Consider the following 20,574-nt stretch of genomic DNA (forward strand, 5'->3'; position numbering starts at 1 on the left):
ACACGTGTAACTCATTGCAGAAAGGTCCTGTCAACCAGCTTGCCACATTTAAAAATTGAATTCTGAGGACTACCTCTCGGCTTACGGCCATACTACCCGAAGATCGCCCGATCTCGTCTGATCTCGGAAGCTAAGCTGGGTTAGGCCTGGTTAGTACTTGGTTGGGAGACTCCCTAGGCATACCAGGTGCTGTAGGCTTTTAGCGATGCTACCAGTATAGGGCGCACTTTCTCCCTTTTGTTTTTTTCACAATGGCTATAGATATTTGCCACACTTGTCAAAACGCTACATTATGCTCGTCCAAACAAACCGCTGGTCTCCACCCAAAACATGTTTGTTTAGTTTTGACTCGGTCTGAAATTTATAGCAAGATTTGCAGTGTCGCCAACAGTGACCCATGTGCCTCAAGGCACTTCAGTGCTAACATTGGGGCAAAAGTCCAGAGAGTTACATAGGCTGAGAAAAAGAGCAGTGATTATTGTATCACACACGTGTAGCTCATTGCAGAAAGGTCCTGTCAACCAGCTTGCCACATTTAAAAATTGAATTCTGAGGACAGCCTCTCGGCTTACGGCCATACTGCCCGAAGCTCGCCCGATCTCGTCTGATCTCGGAAGCTAAGCTGGGTCTGGCCTGGTTAGTACTCGGATGGGAGACTGCCTAGGAATACCAGGTGCTGTAGGCTTTTAGCGATGCTCCCAGTATAGGGCGCACTTTCTCCCTTTTGTTTTTGTCACAATGGCTATAGATACTTGCCACACTTGTCAAAACGCTACATTATGCTCGTCCAAACAAAACGCTGTTCTCCACCCAAAACAAGTTTAGTTTTGACTCGGTCTGAAATTTATAGCAAGATTTGCAGTGTCACCAGCAGTGACCCATGTGCCTCAAGGCACTTCAGTGCTAACAGTGGGGCAAAAGTCCAAAGAGTTACATAGGCTGAGAAAAAGAGCAGTGATTATTGTATCACAGACGTGTAGCTCATTGCAGAAAGGTCCTGTCAACCAGCTTGCCACATCTAAAAATTGAATTCTGAGGACTGCCTCTCGGCTTACGGCCATACTACCCGAAGATCGCCCGATCTCGTCTGATCTCGGAAGCTAAGCTGGGTCTGGCCTGGTTAATACTTGGATGGGAGACTGCCTAGGAATACCAGGTGCTGTAGGCTTTTAGCGATGCTCCCAGTATAGGGCGCACTTTCTCCCTTTTGTTTTTGTCACAATGGCTATAGATACTTGCCACACTTGTCAAAACGCTACATTATGCTCGTCCAAACAAAACGCTGGTCTCCACCCAAAACATGTTTAGTTTTGACTCGGTCTGAAATTTATAGCAAGATTTGCAGTGTCGCCAACAGTGACCCATGTGCCTCAAGGCACTTCAGTGCTAACAGTGGGGCAAAAGTCCAAAGAGTTACATAGGCTGAGAAAAAGAGCAGTGATTATTGTATCACACACGTGTAGCTCATTGCAGAAAGGTCCTGTCAACCAGCTTGCCACATTTAAAAATTGAATTCTGAGGATTGCCTCTCGGCTTACGGCCATACTACCCGAAGATCGCCCGATCTCGTCTGATCTCGGAAGCTAAGCTGTGTCTGGCCTGGTTAGTACTTGGATGGGAGACTGCCTAGGAATACCAGGTGCTGTAGGCTTTTAGCGATGCTCCCATTATAGGGCGCACTTTCTCCCTTTTGTTTTTGTCACAATGGCTATAGATACTTGCCACACTTGTCAAAACGCTACATTATGCTCGTCCAAACAAAACGCTGGTCTCCACCCAAAACATGTTTAGTTTTGACTCGGTCTGAAATTTATAGCAAGATTTGCAGTGTCGCCAATAGTGACCCATGTGCCTCAAGGCACTTCAGTGCTAACAGTGGGGCAAAAGTCGTAAGAGTTACATAGGCTGAGAAAAAGAGCAGTGATTATTGTATCACACACGTGTAACTCATTGCAGAAAGGTCCTGTCAACCAGCTTGCCACATTTAAAAATTGAATTCTGAGGACTACCTCTCGGCTTACGGCCATACTACCCGAAGATCGCCCGATCTCGTCTGATCTCGGAAGCTAAGCTGGGTCTGGCCTGGTTAGTACTTGGTTGCGAGACTCCCTAGGAATACCAGGTGCTGTAGGCTTTTAGCGATGCTACCAGTATAGGGCGCACTTTCTCCCTTTTGTTTTTTTCACAATGGCTATAGATATTTGCCACACTTGTCAAAACGCTACATTATGCTCGTCCAAACAAACCGCTGGTCTCCACCCAAAACATGTTTGTTTATTTTTGACTCGGTCTGAAATTTATAGCAAGATTTGCAGTGTCGCCAACAGTGACCCATGTGCCTCAAGGCACTTCAGTGCTAACATTGGGGCAAAAGTCCAAAGAGTTACATAGGCTGAGAAAAAGAGCAGTGATTATTGTATCACACACGTGTAGCTCATTGCAGACAGGTCCTGTCAACCAGCTTGCCACATTTAAAAATTGAATTCTGAGGACTACCTCTCGGCTTACGGCCATACTGCCCGAAGATCGCCCGATCTCGTCTGATCTCGGAAGCTATGCTGGGTCTGGCCTGGTTAGTACTTGGATGGTAGACTGCCTAGGAATACCAGGTGCTGTAGGCTTTTAGCGATGCTCCCAGTATAGGGCGCACTTTCTCACTTTTGTTTTTGTCACAATGGCTATAGATACTTGCCACACTTGTCAAAACGCTACATTATGCTCGTCCAAACAAAACGCTGTTCTCCACCCAAAACAAGTTTAGTTTTGACTCGGTCTGAAATTTATAGCAAGATTTGCAGTGTCGCCAACAGTGACCCATGTGCCTCAAGGCACTTCAGTGCTAACAGTGGGGCACAAGTCCAAAGAGTTACATAGGCTGAGAAAAAGAGCAGTGATTATTGTATTACACACGTGTAGCTCATTGCAGAAAGGTCCTGTCAACCAGCTTGCCACATCTAAAAATTGAATTCTGAGGACTGCCTCTCGGCTTACGGCCATACAACCCGAAGATCGCCCGATCTCGTCTGATCTCGGAAGCTAACCTGGGTCTGGCCTGGTTAGTACTTAGTTGGGAGACTCCCTAGGAATACCAAGTGCTGTAGGCTTTTAGCGATGCCCCCAGTATAGGGCGCACTTTCTCCCTTTTGTTTTTCTCACAATGGCTATAGATACTTGCCACACTTGTCAAAACGCTACATTATGCTCGTCCAAACAAAACGCTGGTCTCCACCCAAAACATGTTTAGTTTTGACTCGGTCTGAAATTTATAGCAAGATTTGCAGTGTCGCCAACAGTGACCCTTGTGCCGCAAGGCACTTCAGTGCTAACAGTGGGGCAAAAGTCCAAAGAGTTACATAGGCTGAGAAAAAGAGCAGTGATTATTGTATCACACACGTGTAGCTCATTGCAGAAAGGTCCTGTCAACCAGCTTGCCACATTTAAAAGTTGAATTCTGAGGGCTGCCTCTCGGCTTACGGCCATACTACCCAAAGATCGCCCGATCTCGTCTGATCTCGGAAGCTAAGCTGGGTCTGGCCTGGTTAGTACTTGGATGGGAGACTGCCTAGGAATACCAGGTGCTGTAGGCTTTTAGCGATGCTCCCAGTATAGGGCGCACTTTCTCCCTTTTGTTTTTGTCACAATGGCTATAGATACTTGCCACACTTGTCAAAACGCTACATTATGCTCGTCCAAACAAAACGCTGGTCTCCACCCAAAACAAGTTTAGTTTTGCCTCGGTCTGAAGTTTATAGCAAGATTTGCAGTGTCGCCAACAGTGACCCATGTGCCTCAAGGCACTTCAGTGCTAACAGTGGGGCAAAAGTCCAAAGAGTTACATAGGCTGAGAAAAAGAGCAGTGATTATTGTATCACACACGTGTAGCTCATTGCAGAAAGGTCCTGTCAACCAGCTTGCCACATTTAAAAATTGGATTCTGAGGACTGCCTCTCGGCTTACGGCCATACTACCCGAAGATCGCCCGATCTCGTCTGATCTCGGAAGCTAAGCTGGGTCTGGCCTGGTTAGTACTTGGATCGGAGACTGCCTAGGAATACCAGGTGCTGTAGGCTTTTAGCGATGCTCCCAGTATAGGGCGCACTTTCTCCCTTTTGTTTTTGTCACAATGGCTATAGATACTTGCCACACTTGTCAAAACGCTACATTATGCTCGTCCAAACAAAACGCTGGTCTCCACCCAAAACAAGTTTAGTTTTGCCTCGGTCTGAAGTTTATAGCAAGATTTGCAGTGTCGCCAACAGTGACCCATGTGCCTCAAGGCACTTCAGTGCTAACAGTGGGGCAAAAGTCCAAAGAGTTACATAGGCTGAGAAAAGGAGCAGTGATTATTGTATCACACACGTGTAGCTCATTGCAGAAAGGTCCTGTCAACCAGCTTGCCACATTTAAAAATTGGATTCTGAGGACTGCCTCTCGGCTTACGGCCATACTACCCGAAGATCGCCTGATCTCGTCTGATCTCGGAAGCTAAGATGGGTCTGGCCTGGTTAGTACTTGGATGGGAGACTGCCTAGGAATACCAGGTGCTGTAGGCTTTTAGCGATGCTCCCAGTATAGGGCGCACTTTCTCCCTTTTGTTTTTGTCACAATGGCTATAGATACTTGCCACACTTGTCAAAACGCTACATTATGCTCGTCCAAACAAAACGCTGGTCTCCACCCAAAACATGTTTAGTTTTGACTCGGTCTGAAATTTATAGCAAGATTTGCAGTGTCGCCAATAGTGACCCATGTGCCTCAAGGCACTTCAGTGCTAACAGTGGGGCAAAAGTCATAAGAGTTACATAGGCTGAGAAAAAGAGCAGAGATTATTGTATCACACACGTGTAACTCATTGCAGAAAGGTCCTGTCAACCAGCTTGCCACATTTAAAAATTGAATTCTGAGGACTGCCTCTCGGCTTACGGCCATACTACCCGAAGATCGCCCGATCTCGTCTGATCTCGGAAGCTAAGCTGGGTCTGGCCTGGTTAGTACTTGGTTGGGAGACTGCCTAGGAATACCAGGTGCTGTAGGATTTTAGCGATGCTACCAGTATAGGGCGCACTTTCTCCCTTTTGTTTTTTTCGCAATGGCTATAGATATTTGCCACACTTGTCAAAACGCTACATTATGCTCGTCCAAACAAACCGCTGGTCTCCACCCAAAACATGTTTGTTTAGTTTTGACTCGGTCTGAAATTTATAGCAAGATTTGCAGTGTCGCCAACAGTTACCCATGTGCCGCAAGGCACTTCAGTGCTAACAGTGGGGCAAAAGTCCAAACAGTTACATAGGCTGAGAAAAAGAGCACTGATTATTGTATCACACACGTGTAGCTCATTGCAGAAAGGTCCTGTCAACCAGCTTGCCACATTTAAAAGTTGAATTCTGAGGACTGCCTCTCGGCTTACGGCCATACTACCCGAAGATCGCCCGATCTCGTCTGATCTCGGAAGCTAAGCTGGGTCTGGCCTGGTTAGTACTTGGATCGGAGACTGCCTAGGAATACCAGGTGCTGTAGGCTTTTAGCGATGCTCCCAGTATAGGGCGCACTTTCTCCCTTTTGTTTTTGTCACAATGGCTATAGATACTTGCCACACTTGTCAAAACGCTACATTATGCTCGTCCAAACAAAACGCTGGTCTCCACCCAAAACAAGTTTAGTTTTGCCTCGGTCTGAAGTTTATAGCAAGATTTGCAGTGTCGCCAACAGTGACCCATGTGCCTCAAGGCACTTCAGTGCTAACAGTGGGGCAAAAGTCCAAAGAGTTACATAGGCTGAGAAAAGGAGCAGTGATTATTGTATCACACACGTGTAGCTCATTGCAGAAAGGTCCTGTCAACCAGCTTGCCACATTTAAAAATTGGATTCTGAGGACTGCCTCTCGGCTTACGGCCATACTACCCGAAGATCGCCTGATCTCGTCTGATCTCGGAAGCTAAGATGGGTCTGGCCTGGTTAGTACTTGGATGGGAGACTGCCTAGGAATACCAGGTGCTGTAGGCTTTTAGCGATGCTCCCAGTATAGGGCGCACTTTCTCCCTTTTGTTTTTGTCACAATGGCTATAGATACTTGCCACACTTGTCAAAACGCTACATTATGCTCGTCCAAACAAAACGCTGGTCTCCACCCAAAACATGTTTAGTTTTGACTCGGTCTGAAATTTATAGCAAGATTTGCAGTGTCGCCAATAGTGACCCATGTGCCTCAAGGCACTTCAGTGCTAACAGTGGGGCAAAAGTCGTAAGAGTTACATAGGCTGAGAAAAAGAGCAGAGATTATTGTATCACACACGTGTAACTCATTGCAGAAAGGTCCTGTCAACCAGCTTGCCACATTTAAAAATTGAATTCTGAGGACTGCCTCTCGGCTTACGGCCATACTACCCGAAGATCGCCCGATCTCGTCTGATCTCGGAAGCTAAGCTGGGTCTGGCCTGGTTAGTACTTGGTTGGGAGACTGCCTAGGAATACCAGGTGCTGTAGGATTTTAGCGATGCTACCAGTATAGGGCGCACTTTCTCCCTTTTGTTTTTTTCGCAATGGCTATAGATATTTGCCACACTTGTCAAAACGCTACATTATGCTCGTCCAAACAAACCGCTGGTCTCCACCCAAAACATGTTTGTTTAGTTTTGACTCGGTCTGAAATTTATAGCAAGATTTGCAGTGTCGCCAACAGTTACCCATGTGCCGCAAGGCACTTCAGTGCTAACAGTGGGGCAAAAGTCCAAACAGTTACATAGGCTGAGAAAAAGAGCACTGATTATTGTATCACACACGTGTAGCTCATTGCAGAAAGGTCCTGTCAACCAGCTTGCCACATTTAAAAGTTGAATTCTGAGGACTGCCTCTCGGCTTACGGCCATACTACCCGAAGATCGCCCGATCTCGTCTGATCTCGGAAGCTAAGCTGTGTCTGGCCTGGTTAGTACTTGGATGGGAGACTGCCTAGGAATACCAGGTGCTGTAGGCTTTTAGCGATGCTCCCAGTATAGGGCGCACTTTCTCCCTTTTGTTTTTGTCACAATGGCTATTGATACTTGCCACACTTGTCAAAACGCTACATTATGCTCGTCCAAACAAAACGTTGGTCTCCACCCAAAACAAGTTTAGTTTTGACTCGGTCTGAAATTTATAGCAAGATTTGCAGTGTCGCCAACAGTGACCCATGTGCCTCAAGGCACTTCAGTGCTAACAGTGGGGCAAAAGTCCAAAGAGTTACATAGGCTGAGAAAAAGAGCAGTGATTATTGTATCACACACGTGTAGCTCATTGCAGAAAGGTCCTGTCAACCAGCTTGCCACATTTAAAAATTGGATTCAGAGGACTGCCTATCGGCTTACAGCCATACTACCCGAAGATCGCCCGATCTCGTCTGATCTCGGAAGCTAAGCTGGGTCTGACCTGGTTAGTACTTGGTTGGGAGACTGCCTAGGAATACCAGGTGCTGTAGGCTTTTAGCGATGCTCCCAGTATAGGGCGCACTTTCTCCCTTTTGTTTTTGTCACAATGGCTATTGATACTTGCCACACTTGTCAAAACGCTACATTATGCTCGTCCAAACAAAACATTGGTCTCCACCCAAAACAAGTTCAGTTTTGACTCGGTCTGAAATTTATAGCAAGATTTGCAGTGTCGCCAACAGTGACCCATGTGCCTCAAGGCACTTCAGTGCTAACAGTGGGGCAAAAGTCCAAAGAGTTACATAGGCTGAGAAAAAGAGCAGTGATTATTGTATCACACACGTGTAGCTCATTGCAGAAAGGTCCTGTCAACCAGCTTGCCACATTTAAAAATTTAATTCTGAGGACTGCCTCTCGGCTTACGGCCATACTACCTGAAGATCGCCCGATCTCGTCTGATCTCGGAAGCTAAGCTGGGTCTGGCCTGGTTAGTACTTGGATGGGAGACTGCCTAGGAATACCAGGTGCTGTAGGCTTTTAGCGATGCTCCCAGTATAGGGCGCACTTTCTCCCTTTTGTTTTTGTCACAATGGCTATAGATACTTGCCACACTTGTCAAAACGCTACATTATGCTCGTCCAAACAAAACGCTGGTCTCCACCCAAAACATGTTTAGTTTTGACTCGGTCTGAAATTTATAGCAAGATTTGCAGTGTCGCCAACAGTGACCCATGTGCCTCAAGGCACTTCAGTGCTAACAGTGGGGCAAAAGTCCAAAGAGTTACATAGGCTGAGAAAAAGAGCAGTGATTATTGTATCACACACGTGTATGTAGCTCATTGCAGAAAGGTCCTGTCAACCAGCTTGCCACATTTAAAAATTGGATTCAGAGGACTGCCTATCGTCTTACAGCCATACTACCCGAAGATCGCCCGATCTCGTCTGATCTCGGAAGCTAAGCTGGGTCTGGCCTGGTTAGTACTTGGTTGGGAGACTGCCTAGGAATACCAGGTGCTGTAGGCTTTTAGCGATGCTCCCAGTATAGGGCGCACTTTCTCCCTTTGGTTTTTGTCACAATGGCTATTGATACTTGCCACACTTGTCAAAACGCTACATTATGCTCGTCCAAACAAAACATTGGTCTCCACCCAAAACAAGTTTAGTTTTGACTCGGTCTGAAATTTATAGCAAGATTTGCAGTGTCGCCAACAGTGACCCATGTGCCTCAAGGCACTTCAGTGCTAACAGTGAGGCAAAAGTCCAAAGAGTTACATAGGCTGAGAAAAAGAGCAGTGATTATTGTATCACACACGTGTAGCTCATTGCAGAAAGGTCCTGTCAACCAGCTTGCCACATTTAAAAATTTAATTCTGAGGACTGCCTCTCGGCTTACGGCCATACTACCCGAAGATCGCCCAATCTCGTCTGATCTCGGAAGCTAAGCTGGGTCTGGCCTGGTTAGTACTTGGATGGGAGACTGCCTAGGAATACCAGGTGCTGTAGGCTTTTAGCGATGCTCCCAGTATAGGGCGCACTTTCTCCCTTTTGTTTTTGTCACAATGGCTATAGATACTTGCCACACTTGTCAAAACGCTACATTATGCTCGTCCAGACAAAACGCTGGTCTCCACCCAAAACATGTTTAGTTTTGACTCGGTCTGAAATTTATAGCAAGATTTGCAGTGTCGCCAATAGTGACCCATGTGCCTCAAGGCACTTCAGTGCTAACAGTGGGGCAAAAGTCGTAAGAGTTACATAGGCTGAGAAAAAGAGCAGTGATTATTGTATCACACACGTGTAACTCATTGCATAAAGGTCCTGTCAACCAGCTTGCCACATTTAAAAATTGAATTCTGAGGACTGCCTCTCGGCTTACGGCCATACTGCCCGAAGATCGCCCGATCTCGTCTGATCTCGGAAGCTAAGCTGGGTCTGGCCTGGTTAGTACTTGGATGGGAGACTCCCTAGGAATACCAGGTGCTGTAGGCTTTTAGCGATGCTCCCAGTATAGGGCGCACTTTCTCACTTTTGTTTTTGTCACAATGGCTATAGATACTTGCCACACTTGTCAAAACGCTACATTATGCTCGTCCAAACAAAACGCTGTTCTCCACCCAAAACATGTTTAGTTTTGACTCGGTCTGAAATTTATAGCAAGATTTGCAGTGTCGCCAACAGTGACCCATGTGCCTCAAGGCACTTCAGTGCTAACAGTGGGGCAAAAGTCCAAAGAGTTACATAGGCTGAGAAAAAGAGCAGTGATTATTGTATCACACACGTGTAGCTCATTGCAGAAAGGTCCTGTCAACCAGCTTGCCACATCTAAAAATTGAATTCTGAGGACTGCCTCTCGGCTTACGGCCATACTACCCGAAGATCGCCCGATCTCGTCTGATCTCGGAAGCTAACCTGGGTCTGGCCTGGTTAGTACTTGGTTGGGAGACTCCCTAGGAATACCAAGTGCTGTAGGCTTTTAGCGATGCCCCCAGTATAGGGTGCACTTTCTCCCTTTTGTTTTTCTCACAATGGCTATAGATACTTGCCACACTTGTTAAAACGCTACATTATGCTCGTCCAAACAAAACGCTGGTCTCCACCCAAAACATGTTTAGTTTTGACTCGGTCTGAAATTTATAGCAAGATTTGCAGTGTCGCCAACAGTGGCCCATGTGCCGCAAGGCACTTCAGTGCTAACAGTGGGGCAAAAGTCCAAAGAGTTACATAGGCTGAGAAAAAGAGCAGTGATTATTGTATCACACACGTGTAGCTCATTGCAGAAAGGTCCTGTAAACCAGCTTGCCACATTTAAAAGTTGAATTCTGAGGACTGCCTCTCGGCTTACGGCCATACTACCCAGAGATCGCCCGATCTCGTCTGATCTCGGAAGCTAAGCTGGGTCTGGCCTGGTTAGTACTTGGATGGGAGACTGCCTAGGAATACCAGGTGCTGTAGGCTTTTAGCGATGCTCCCAGTATAGGGCGCACTTTCTCCCTTTTGTTTTTGTCACAATGGCTATAGATACTTGCCACACTTGTCAAAACGCTACATTATGCTCGTCCAAACAAAACGCTGGTCTCCACCCAAAACAAGTTTAGTTTTGCCTCGGTCTGAAGTTTATAGCAAGATTTGCAGTGTCGCCAACAGTGACCCATGTGCCTCAAGGCACTTCAGTGCTAACAGTGGGGCAAAAGTCCAAAGAGTTACATAGGCTGAGAAAAAGAGCAGTGATTATTGTATCACACACGTGTAGCTCATTGCAGAAAGGTCCTGTCAACCAGCTTGCCACATTTAAAAATTGGATTCTGAGGACTGCCTCTCGGCTTCCGGCCATACTACCCGAAGATCGCCCGATCTCGTCTGATCTCGGAAGCTAAGCTGGGTCTGGCCTGGTTAGTACTTGGTTGGGAGACTGCCTAGGAATACCAGGTGCTGTAGGCTTTTAGCGATGCTCCCAGTATAGGGCGCACTTTCTCCCTTTTGTTTTTGTCACAATGGCTATTGATACTTGCCACACTTGTCAAAACGCTACATTATGCTCGTCCAAACAAAACGTTGGTCTCCACCCAAAACAAGTTTAGTTTTGACTCGGTCTGAAATTTATAGCAAGATTTGCAGTGTCGCCAACAGTGACCCATGTGCCTCAAGGCACTTCAGTGCTAACAGTGGGGCAAAAGTCCAAAGAGTTACATAGGCTGAGAAAAAGAGCAGTGATTATTGTATCACACACGTGTAGCTCATTGCAGAAAGGTCCTGTCAACCAGCTTGCCACATTTAAAAATTGGATTCTGAGGACTGCCTCTCGGCTTACGGCCATACTACCCGAAGATCGCCCGATCTCGTCTGATCTCGGAAGCTAAGATGGGTCTGGCCTGGTTAGTACTTGGATGGGAGACTGCCTAGGAATACCAGGTGCTGTAGGCTTTTAGCGATGCTCCCAGTCTAGGGCGCACTTTCTCCCTTTTGTTTTTGTCACAATGGCTATAGATACTTGCCACACTTGTCAAAACGCTACATTATGCTCGTCCAAACAAAACACTGGTCTCCACCCAAAACATGTTTAGTTTTGACTCGGTCTGAAATTTATAGCAAGATTTGCAGTGTCGTCAATAGTGACCCATGTGCCTCAAGGCACTTCAGTGCTAACAGTGGGGCAAAAGTCGTAAGAGTTACATAGGCTGAGAAAAAGAGCAGTGATTATTGTATCACACACGTGTAACTCATTGCATAAAGGTCCTGTCAACCAGCTTGCCACATTTAAAAATTGAATTCTGGGGACTGCCTCTCGGCTTACGGCCATACTACCCGAAGATCGCCCTATCTCGTGTGATCTCGGAAGCTAAGCTGGGTCTGGCCTGGTTAGTACTTGGTTGGGAGACTGCCTAGGAATACCAGGTGCTGTAGGATTTTAGCGATGCTACCAGTATAGGGCGCACTTTCTCCCTTTTGTTTTTTTCACAATGGCTATAGATATTTGCCACACTTGTCAAAACGCTACATTATGCTCGTCCAAACAAACCGCTGGTCTCCACCCAAAACATGTTTGTTTAGTTTTGACTCGGTCTGAAATTTATAGCAAGATTTGCAGTGTCGCCAACAGTTACCCATGTGCCGCAAGGCACTTCAGTGCTAACAGTGGGGCAAAAGTCCAAAGAGTTACATAGGCTGAGAAAAAGAGCAGTGATTATTGTATCACACACGTGTAGCTCATTGCAGAAAGGTCCTGTCAACCAGCTTGCCACCTTTAAAAGTTGAATTCTGAGGACTGCCTCTCGGCTTACGGCCATACTACCCGAAGATCGCCCGATCTCGTCTAATCTCGGAAGCTAAGCTGGGTCTGGCCTGGTTAGTACTTGGATGGGAGACTGCCTAGGAATACCAGGTGCTGTAGGCTTTTAGCGATGCTCCCAGTATAGGGCGCACTTTCTCCCTTTTGTTTTTGTCACAATGGCTATTGATACTTGCCACACTTGTCAAAACGCTACATTATGCTCGTCCAAACAAAACGTTGGTCTCCACCCAAAACAAGTTTAGTTTTGACTCGGTCTGAAATTTATAGCAAGATTTGCAGTGTCGCCAACAGTGACCCATGTGCCTCAAGGCACTTCAGTGCTAACAGTGGGGCAAAAGTCCAAAGAGTTACATAGGCTGAGAAAAAGAGCAGTGATTATTGTATCACACACGTGTAGCTCATTGCAGGAAGGTCCTGTCAACCAGCTTGCCACATTTAAAAATTTAATTCTGAGGACTGCCTCTCGGCTTACGGCCATACTACCCGAAGATCGCCCGATCTCGTCTGATCTCGGAAGCTAACCTGGGTCTGGCCTGGTTAGTACTTGGTTGGGAGATTCCCTAGGAATACCAAGTGCTGTAGGCTTTTAGCGATGCCCCCAGTATAGGGCGCACTTTCTCCCTTTTGTTTTTCTCACAATGGCTATAGATATTTGCCACACTTGTCAAAACGCTACATTATGCTCGTCCAAACAAAACGCTGGTCTCCACCCAAAACATGTTTAGTTTTGACTCGGTCTGAAATTTATAGCAAGATTTGCAGTGTCGCCAACAGTGACCCATGTGCCGCAAGGCACTTCAGTGCTAACAGTGGGGCAAAAGTCCAAAGAGTTACATAGGCTGAGAAAAAGAGCAGTGATTATTGTATCACACACGTGTAGCTCATTGCAGAAAGGTCCTGTCAACCAGCTTGCCACATTTAAAAGTTGAATTCTGAGGACTGCCTCTCGGCTTACGGCCATACTACCCGAAGATCGCCCGATCTCGTCTGATCTCGGAAGCTAAGCTGGGTCTGGCCTGGTTAGTACTTGGATGGGAGACTGCCTAGGAATACCAGGTGCTGTAGGCTTTTAGCGATGCTCCCAGTATAGGGCGCACTTTCTCCCTTTTGTTTTTGTCACAATGGCTATAGATACTTGCCACACTTGTCAAAACGCTATATTATGCTCGTCCAAACAAAACGCTGGTCTCCACCCAAAACAAGTTTAGTTTTGACTCGGTCTGAAATTTATAGCAAGATTTGCAGTGTCGCCAACAGTGACCCATGTGCCTCAAGGCACTTCAGTGCTAACAGTGGGGCAAAAGTCCAAAGAGTTACATAGGCTGAGAAAAGGAGCAGTGATTATTGTATCACACACGTGTAGCTCATTGCAGAAAGGTCCTGTCAACCAGCTTGCCACATTTAAAAATTGGATTCTGAGGACTGCCTCTCGGCTTACGGCCATACTACCCGAAGATCGCCCGATCTCGTCTGATCTCGGAAGCTAAGATGGGTCTGGCCTGGTTAGTACTTGGATGGGAGACTGCCTAGGAATACCAGGTGCTGTAGGCTTTTAGCGATGCTCCCAGTATAGGGCGCACTTTCTCCCTTTTGTTTTTGTCACAATGGCTATAGATACTTGCCACACTTGTCAAAACGCTACATTATGCTCGTCCAAACAAAACGCTGGTCTCCACCCAAAACATGTTTAGTTTTGACTCGGTCTGAAATTTATAGCAAGATTTGCAGTGTCGCCAATAGTGACCCATGTGCCTCAAGGCACTTCAGTGCTAACAGTGGGGCAAAAGTCGTAAGAGTTACATAGGCTGAGAAAAAGAGCAGTGATTATTGTATCACACACGTGTAACTCATTGCAGAAAGGTCCTGTCAACCAGCTTGCCACATTTAAAAATTGAATTCTGAGGACTGCCTCTCGGCTTACGGCCATACTACCCGAAGATCGCCCGATCTCGTCTGATCTCGGAAGCTAAGCTGGGTCTGGCCTGGTTAGTACTTGGTTGGGAGACTGCCTAGGAATACCAGGTGCTGTAGGCTTTTAGCGATGCTACCAGTATAGGGCGCACTTTCTCCCTTTTGTTTTTTTCGCAATGGCTATAGATATTTGCCACACTTGTCAAAACGCTACATTATGCTCGTCCAAACAAAACGCTGGTCTCCACCCAAAACAAGTTTAGTTTTGCCTCGGTCTGAAGTTTATAGCAAGATTTGCAGTGTCGCCAACAGTGACCCATGTGCCTCAAGGCACTTCAGTGCTAACAGTGGGGCAAAAGTCCAAAGAGTTACATAGGCTGAGAAAAAGAGCAGTGATTATTGTATCACACACGTGTAGCTCATTGCAGAAAGGTCCTGTCAACCAGCTTGCCACATTTAAAAATTGGATTCTGAGGACTGCCTCTCGGCTTACGGCCATACTACCCGAAGATCGCCCGATCTCGTCTGATCTCGGAAGCTAAGCTGGGTCTGGCCTGGTTAGTACTTGGTTGGGAGACTGCCTAGGAATACCAGGTGCTGTAGGCTTTTAGCGATGCTCCCAGTATAGGGCGCACTTTCTCCCTTTTGTTTTTGTCACAATGGCTATTGATACTTGCCACACTTGTCAAAACGCTACATTATGCTCGTCCAAACAAAACGTTGGTCTCCACCCAAAACAAGTTTAATTTTGACTCGGTCTGAAATTTATAGCAAGATTTGCAGTGTCGCCAACAGTGACCCATGTGCTTCAAGGCACTTCAGTGCTAACAGTGGGGCAAAAGTCCAAAGAGTTACATAGGCTGAGAAAAAGAGCAGTGATTATTGTATCACACACGTGTAACTCATTGCAGAAAGGTCCTGTCAACCAGCTTGCCACATTTAAAAATTTTATTCTGAGGACTGCCTCTCGGCTTACGGCCATACTACCCGAAGATCGCCCGATCTCGTCTGATCTCGGAAGCTAAGCTGGGTCTGGCCTGGTTAGTACTTGGATGGGAGACTGCCTAGGAATACCAGGTGCTGTAGGCTTTTAGCGATGCTCCCAGTATAGGGCGCACTTTCTCCCTTTTGTTTTTGTCACAATGGCTATAGATACTTGCCACACTTGTCAAAACGCTACATTATGCTCGTCCAAACAAAACGCTGGTCTCCACCCAAAACAAGTTTAGTTTTGACTCGGTCTGAAATTTATAGCAAGATTTGCAGTGTCGCCAACAGTGACCCATGTGCCTCAAGGCACTTCAGTGCTAACAGTGGGGCAAAAGTCCAAAGAGTTACATAGGCTGAGAAAAAGAGCAGTGATTATTGTATCACACACGTGTAGCTCATTGCAGAAAGGTCCTGTCAACCAGCTTGCCACATTTAAAAATTGGATTCTGAGGACTGCCTCTCGGCTTACGGCCATACTACCCGAAGATCGCCCGATCTCGTCTGATCTCGTACGCTAAGATGGGTCTGGCCTGGTTAGTACTTGGATGGGAGACTGCCTAGGAATACCAGGTGCTGTAGGCTTTTAGCGATGCTCCCAGTATAGGGCGCACTTTCTCCCTTTTGTTTCTGTCACAATGGCTATAGATACTTGCCACACTTGTCAAAACGCTACATTATGCTCGTCCAAACAAAACGCTGGTCTCCACCCAAAACACGTTTAGTTTTGACTCGGTCTGAAATTTATAGCAAGATTTGCAGTGTCGCCAACAGTGACCCATGTGCCTCAAGGCACTTCAGTGCTAACAGTGGGGCAAAAGTCCAAAGAGTTACATAGGCTGAGAAAAAGAGTAGTGATTATTGTATCACACACGTGTAGCTCATTGCAGAAAGGTCCTGTCAACCAGCTTGCCACATTTAAAAATTGAATTCTGGGGACTGCCTCTCGGCTTACGGCCATACTACCCGAAGATCGCCCGATCTCGTGTGATCTCGGAAGCTAAGCTGGGTCTGGCCTGGTTAGTACTTGGTTGGGAGACTGCCTAGGAATACCAGGTGCTGTAGGATTTTAGCGATGCTACCAGTATAGGGCGCACTTTCTCCCTTTTGTTTTTTTCACAATGGCTATAGATATTTGCCACACTTGTCAAAACGCTACATTATGCTCGTCCAAACAAACCGCTGGTCTCCACCCAAAACATGTTTGTTTAGTTTTGACTCGGTCTGAAATTTATAGCAAGATTTGCAGTGTCGCCAACAGTTACCCATGTGCCGCAAGGCACTTCAGTGCTAACAGTGGGGCAAAAGTCCAAAGAGTTACATAGGCTGAGAAAAAGAGCAGTGATTATTGTATCACACACGTGTAGCTCATTGCAGAAAGGTCCTGTCAACCAGCTTGCCACATTTAAAAGTTGAATTCTGAGGACTGCCTCTCGGCTTACGGCCATACTACCCGAAGATCGCCCGATCTCGTCTAATCTCGGAAGCTAAGCTGGGTCTGGCCTGGTTAGTACTTGGATGGGAGACTGCCTAGGAATACCAGGTGCTGTAGGCTTTTAGCGATGCTCCCAGTATAGGGCGCACTTTCTCCCTTTTGTTTTTGTCACAATGGCTATTTATACTTGCCACACTTGTCAAAACGCTACATTATGCTCGTCCAAACAAAACGTTGGTCTCCACCCAAAACAAGTTTAGTTTTGACTCGGTCTGAAATTTATAGCAAGATTTGCAGTGTCGCCAACAGTGACCCATGTGCCTCAAGGCACTTCAGTGCTAACAGTGGGGCAAAAGTCCAAAGAGTTACATAGGCTGAGAAAAAGAGCAGTGATTATTGTATCACACACGTGTAGCTCATTGCAGGAAGGTCCTGTCAACCAGCTTGCCACATTTAAAAATTTAATTCTGAGGACTGCCTCTCGGCTTACGGCCATACTACCCGAAGATCGCCCGATCTCGTCTGATCTCGGAAGCTAACCTGGGTCTGGCCTGGTTAGTACTTGGTTGGGAGACTCCCTAGGAATACCAAGTGCTGTAGGCTTTTAGCGATGCCCCCAGTATAGGGCGCACTTTCTCCCTTTTGTTTTTCTCACAATGGCTATAGATATTTGCCACACTTGTCAAAACGCTACATTATGCTCGTCCAAACAAAACGCTGGTCTCCACCCAAAACATGTTTAGTTTTGACTCGGTCTGAAATTTATAGCAAGATTTGCAGTGTCGCCAACAGTGACCCATGTGCCGCAAGGCACTTCAGTGCTAACAGTGGGGCAAAAGTCCAAAGAGTTACATAGGCTGAGAAAAAGAGCAGTGATTATTGTATCACACACGTGTAGCTCATTGCAGAAAGGTCCTGTCAACCAGCTTGCCACATTTAAAAGTTGAATTCTGAGGACTGCCTCTCGGCTTACGGCCATACTACCCGAAAATCGCCCGATCTCGTCTGATCTCGGAAGCTAAGCTGGGTCTGGCCTGGTTAGTACTTGGATGGGAGACTGCCTAGGAATACCAGGTGCTGTAGGCTTTTAGCGATGCTCCCAGTATAGGGCGCACTTTCTCCCTTTTGTTTTTGTCACAATGGCTATAGATACTTGCCACACTTGTCAAAACGCTATATTATGCTCGTCCAAACAAAACGCTGGTCTCCACCCAAAACAAGTTTAGTTTTGACTCGGTCTGAAATTTATAGCAAGATTTGCAGTGTCGCCAACAGTGACCCATGTGCCTCAAGGCACTTCAGTGCTAACAGTGGGGCAAAAGTCCAAAGAGTTACATAGGCTGAGAAAAGGAGCAGTGATTATTGTATCAGACACGTGTAGCTCATTGCAGAAAGGTCCTGTCAACCAGCTTGCCACATTTAAAAATTGGATTCTGAGGACTGCCTCTCGGCTTACGGCCATACTACCCGAAGATCGCCCGATCTCGTCTGATCTCGGAAGCTAAGATGGGTCTGGCCTGGTTAGTACTTGGATGGGAGACTGCCTAGGAATACCAGGTGCTGTAGGCTTTTAGCGATGCTCCCAGTATAGGGCGCACTTTCTCCCTTTTGTTTTTGTCACAATGGCTATAGATACTTGCCACACTTGTCAAAACGCTACATTATGCTCGTCCAAACAAAACGCTGGTCTCCACCCAAAACATGTTTAGTTTTGACTCGGTCTGAAATTTATAGCAAGATTTGCAGTGTCGCCAACAGTGACCCATGTGCCTCAAGGCACTTCAGTGCTAACAGTGGGGCAAAAGTCCAAAGAGTTACATAGGCTGAGAAAAAGAGCAGTGATTATTGTATCACACACGTGTAGCTCATTGCAGAAAGGTCCTGTCAACCAGCTTGCCACATTTAAAAATTGGATTCAGAGGACTGCCTATCGTCTTACAGCCATACTACCCGAAGATCGCCCGATCTCGTCTGATCTTGGAAGCTAAGCTGGGTCTGGCCTGGTTAGTACTTGGTTGGGAGACTGCCTAGGAATACCAGGTGCTGTAGGCTTTTAGCGATGCTCCCAGTATAGGGCGCACTTTCTCCCTTTTGTTTTTGTCACAATGGCTATTGATACTTGCCACACTTGTCAAAACGCTACATTATGCTCGTCCAAACAAAACATTGGTCTCCACCCAAAACAAGTTTAGTTTTGACTCGGTCTGAAATTTATAGCAAGATTTGCAGTGTCGCCAACAGTGACCCATGTGCCTCAAGGCACTTCAGTGCTAACAGTGGGGCAAAAGTCCAAAGAGTTACATAGGCTGAGAAAAAGAGCAGTGATTATTGTATCACACACGTGTAGCTCATTGCAGAAAGGTCCTGTCAACCAGCTTGCCACATTTAAAAATTTAATTCTGAGGACTGCCTCTCGGCTTACGGCCATACTACCCGAAGATCGCCCGATCTCGTCTGATCTCGGAAGCTAAGCTGGGTCTGGCCTGGTTAGTACTTGGATGGGAGACTGCCTAGGAATACCAGGTGCTGTAGGCTTTTAGCGATGCTCCCAGTACAGGGCGCACTTTCTCCCTTTTGTTTTTGTCACAATGGCTATAGATACTTGCCACACTTGTCAAAACGCTACATTATGCTCGTCCAAACAAAACGCTGGTCTCCACCCAAAACATGTTTAGTTTTGACTCGGTCTGAAATTTATAGCAAGATTTGCAGTGTCGCCAATAGTGACCCATGTGCCTCAAGGCACTTCAGTGCTAACAGTGGGGCAAAAGTCGTAAGAGTTACATAGGCTGAGAAAAAGAGCAGTGATTATTGTATCACACACGTGTAACTCATTGCATAAAGGTCCTGTCAACCAGCTTGCCACATTTAAAAATTGAATTCTGAGGACTGCCTTTCGGCTTACGGCCATACTGCCCGAAGATCGCCCGATCTCGTCTGATCTCGGAAGCTAAGCTGGGTCTGGCCTGGTTAGTACTTGGATGGGAGACTCCCTAGGAATACCAGGTGCTGTAGGCTTTTAGCGATGCTACCAGTATAGGGCGCACTTTCTCCCTTTTGTTTTTTTCACAATGGCTATAGATACTTGCCACACTTGTCAAAACGCTACATTATGCTCGTCCAAACAAAACGCTGGTCTCCACCCAAAACACGTTTAGTTTTGACTCGGTCTGAAATTTATAGCAAGATTTGCAGTGTCGCCAACAGTGACCCATGTGCCTCAAGGCACTTCAGTGCTAACAGTGGGGCAAAAGTCCAAAGAGTTACATAGGCTGAGAAAAAGAGTAGTGATTATTGTATCACACACGTGTAGCTCATTGCAGAAAGGTCCTGTCAACCAGCTTCCCACATTTAAAAATTGAAGTCTGAGGACTGCGTCTCGGCTTACGGCCATACTACCCGAAGATCGCCCGATCTCGTCTGAGCTCGTAAGCTAAGCTGGGTCTGACCTGGTTAGTACTTGGATGGGAGACTGCCTAGGAATACCAGGTGCTGTAGGCTTTTAGCGATGCTCCCAGTATAGGGCGCACTTTCTCCCTTTTGTTTTTGTCACAATGGCTATAGATACTTGCCACACTTGTCAAAACGCTACGTTTATGCTTGTCCAAACAAAACACTGGTCTCCACCCAAAAAATGTTTAGTTTTGATTCGGTCTGAAATTTATAGCAAGATTTGCAGTGTCGCCAACAGTGACCCATGTGCCTCAAGGCACTTCAGTGCTAACAGTGGGGCAAAAGTCCAAAGAGTTACATAGGCTGAGAAAAAGAGTAGTGATTATTGTATCACACACGTGTAGCTCATTGCAGAAAGGTCCTGTCAACCAGCTTGCCACAATTAAAAATTGAATTCTGAGGAATGCGTCTCGGCTTACGGCCATACTACCCGAAGATCGCCCGATCTCGTCTGAGCTCGGATGCTAAGCTGGGTCTGGCCTGGTTAGTACTTGGATGGGAGACTGCCTAGGAATACCAGGTGCTGTAGGCTTTTAGCGATGCTCCCAGTATAGGGCGCACTTTCTCCCTTTTGTTTTTGTCACAATGGCTAG

The 20,574-nt window shown here is 46.5% G+C and overlaps 3 non-coding genes and 40 pseudogenes across 3 annotated transcripts; all 43 read left to right on the top strand.

Moving 5' to 3' along the window:
- Positions 1–79: 79 nt before the first annotated feature.
- Positions 80–198, top strand: LOC133565414 (5S ribosomal RNA; annotated as a pseudogene).
- Positions 199–566: 368 nt separating this feature from the next.
- Positions 567–685, top strand: LOC133565604 (5S ribosomal RNA; annotated as a pseudogene).
- Positions 686–1,049: 364 nt separating this feature from the next.
- Positions 1,050–1,168, top strand: LOC133565943 (5S ribosomal RNA; annotated as a pseudogene).
- Positions 1,169–1,532: 364 nt separating this feature from the next.
- On the top strand, positions 1,533–1,651 carry LOC133566068 (5S ribosomal RNA; annotated as a pseudogene).
- Positions 1,652–2,015: 364 nt separating this feature from the next.
- Positions 2,016–2,134, top strand: LOC133566882 (5S ribosomal RNA; annotated as a pseudogene).
- A 368-nt stretch (positions 2,135–2,502) lies between these two features.
- Positions 2,503–2,621, top strand: LOC133566961 (5S ribosomal RNA; annotated as a pseudogene).
- Positions 2,622–2,985: 364 nt separating this feature from the next.
- Positions 2,986–3,104, top strand: LOC133566831 (5S ribosomal RNA; annotated as a pseudogene).
- Positions 3,105–3,468: 364 nt separating this feature from the next.
- LOC133567721 (5S ribosomal RNA) lies at positions 3,469–3,587 on the top strand. The gene has a single exon (XR_009809471.1). It is a non-coding gene; the product is annotated as a 5S ribosomal RNA (ribosomal RNA).
- A 364-nt stretch (positions 3,588–3,951) lies between these two features.
- Positions 3,952–4,070, top strand: LOC133565879 (5S ribosomal RNA; annotated as a pseudogene).
- A 364-nt stretch (positions 4,071–4,434) lies between these two features.
- On the top strand, positions 4,435–4,553 carry LOC133565777 (5S ribosomal RNA; annotated as a pseudogene).
- Positions 4,554–4,917: 364 nt separating this feature from the next.
- Positions 4,918–5,036, top strand: LOC133566269 (5S ribosomal RNA; annotated as a pseudogene).
- Positions 5,037–5,404: 368 nt separating this feature from the next.
- LOC133565880 (5S ribosomal RNA) lies at positions 5,405–5,523 on the top strand (annotated as a pseudogene).
- Positions 5,524–5,887: 364 nt separating this feature from the next.
- On the top strand, positions 5,888–6,006 carry LOC133565779 (5S ribosomal RNA; annotated as a pseudogene).
- Positions 6,007–6,370: 364 nt separating this feature from the next.
- On the top strand, positions 6,371–6,489 carry LOC133566270 (5S ribosomal RNA; annotated as a pseudogene).
- A 368-nt stretch (positions 6,490–6,857) lies between these two features.
- On the top strand, positions 6,858–6,976 carry LOC133566070 (5S ribosomal RNA; annotated as a pseudogene).
- Positions 6,977–7,340: 364 nt separating this feature from the next.
- Positions 7,341–7,459, top strand: LOC133566062 (5S ribosomal RNA; annotated as a pseudogene).
- A 364-nt stretch (positions 7,460–7,823) lies between these two features.
- LOC133565328 (5S ribosomal RNA) lies at positions 7,824–7,942 on the top strand (annotated as a pseudogene).
- A 368-nt stretch (positions 7,943–8,310) lies between these two features.
- On the top strand, positions 8,311–8,429 carry LOC133566111 (5S ribosomal RNA; annotated as a pseudogene).
- A 364-nt stretch (positions 8,430–8,793) lies between these two features.
- Positions 8,794–8,912, top strand: LOC133566283 (5S ribosomal RNA; annotated as a pseudogene).
- Positions 8,913–9,276: 364 nt separating this feature from the next.
- On the top strand, positions 9,277–9,395 carry LOC133567768 (5S ribosomal RNA; annotated as a pseudogene).
- A 364-nt stretch (positions 9,396–9,759) lies between these two features.
- On the top strand, positions 9,760–9,878 carry LOC133567086 (5S ribosomal RNA; annotated as a pseudogene).
- A 364-nt stretch (positions 9,879–10,242) lies between these two features.
- LOC133565004 (5S ribosomal RNA) lies at positions 10,243–10,361 on the top strand. Its single transcript, XR_009809409.1, has one exon. It is a non-coding gene; the product is annotated as a 5S ribosomal RNA (ribosomal RNA).
- A 364-nt stretch (positions 10,362–10,725) lies between these two features.
- On the top strand, positions 10,726–10,844 carry LOC133566626 (5S ribosomal RNA; annotated as a pseudogene).
- Positions 10,845–11,208: 364 nt separating this feature from the next.
- Positions 11,209–11,327, top strand: LOC133567791 (5S ribosomal RNA; annotated as a pseudogene).
- Positions 11,328–11,691: 364 nt separating this feature from the next.
- On the top strand, positions 11,692–11,810 carry LOC133567359 (5S ribosomal RNA; annotated as a pseudogene).
- Positions 11,811–12,178: 368 nt separating this feature from the next.
- Positions 12,179–12,297, top strand: LOC133566230 (5S ribosomal RNA; annotated as a pseudogene).
- A 364-nt stretch (positions 12,298–12,661) lies between these two features.
- Positions 12,662–12,780, top strand: LOC133567267 (5S ribosomal RNA; annotated as a pseudogene).
- A 364-nt stretch (positions 12,781–13,144) lies between these two features.
- LOC133567668 (5S ribosomal RNA) lies at positions 13,145–13,263 on the top strand (annotated as a pseudogene).
- A 364-nt stretch (positions 13,264–13,627) lies between these two features.
- LOC133567793 (5S ribosomal RNA) lies at positions 13,628–13,746 on the top strand (annotated as a pseudogene).
- Positions 13,747–14,110: 364 nt separating this feature from the next.
- LOC133565283 (5S ribosomal RNA) lies at positions 14,111–14,229 on the top strand (annotated as a pseudogene).
- A 364-nt stretch (positions 14,230–14,593) lies between these two features.
- LOC133565284 (5S ribosomal RNA) lies at positions 14,594–14,712 on the top strand (annotated as a pseudogene).
- A 364-nt stretch (positions 14,713–15,076) lies between these two features.
- On the top strand, positions 15,077–15,195 carry LOC133567669 (5S ribosomal RNA; annotated as a pseudogene).
- Positions 15,196–15,559: 364 nt separating this feature from the next.
- Positions 15,560–15,678, top strand: LOC133566970 (5S ribosomal RNA; annotated as a pseudogene).
- Positions 15,679–16,042: 364 nt separating this feature from the next.
- On the top strand, positions 16,043–16,161 carry LOC133566847 (5S ribosomal RNA; annotated as a pseudogene).
- Positions 16,162–16,529: 368 nt separating this feature from the next.
- On the top strand, positions 16,530–16,648 carry LOC133566231 (5S ribosomal RNA; annotated as a pseudogene).
- Positions 16,649–17,012: 364 nt separating this feature from the next.
- On the top strand, positions 17,013–17,131 carry LOC133567087 (5S ribosomal RNA; annotated as a pseudogene).
- A 364-nt stretch (positions 17,132–17,495) lies between these two features.
- On the top strand, positions 17,496–17,614 carry LOC133567514 (5S ribosomal RNA). Its single transcript, XR_009809453.1, has one exon. It is a non-coding gene; the product is annotated as a 5S ribosomal RNA (ribosomal RNA).
- A 364-nt stretch (positions 17,615–17,978) lies between these two features.
- On the top strand, positions 17,979–18,097 carry LOC133567794 (5S ribosomal RNA; annotated as a pseudogene).
- A 364-nt stretch (positions 18,098–18,461) lies between these two features.
- Positions 18,462–18,580, top strand: LOC133566862 (5S ribosomal RNA; annotated as a pseudogene).
- Positions 18,581–18,944: 364 nt separating this feature from the next.
- Positions 18,945–19,063, top strand: LOC133567671 (5S ribosomal RNA; annotated as a pseudogene).
- A 364-nt stretch (positions 19,064–19,427) lies between these two features.
- Positions 19,428–19,546, top strand: LOC133567769 (5S ribosomal RNA; annotated as a pseudogene).
- Positions 19,547–19,910: 364 nt separating this feature from the next.
- On the top strand, positions 19,911–20,029 carry LOC133567012 (5S ribosomal RNA; annotated as a pseudogene).
- Positions 20,030–20,394: 365 nt separating this feature from the next.
- Positions 20,395–20,513, top strand: LOC133566255 (5S ribosomal RNA; annotated as a pseudogene).
- Positions 20,514–20,574: the final 61 nt, after the last annotated feature.

The sequence above is a fragment of the Nerophis ophidion genome, linkage group LG13 (genome assembly GCF_033978795.1).
Source record: "Nerophis ophidion isolate RoL-2023_Sa linkage group LG13, RoL_Noph_v1.0, whole genome shotgun sequence".
In the NCBI taxonomy this organism is placed as follows: domain Eukaryota; kingdom Metazoa; phylum Chordata; class Actinopteri; order Syngnathiformes; family Syngnathidae; genus Nerophis; species Nerophis ophidion.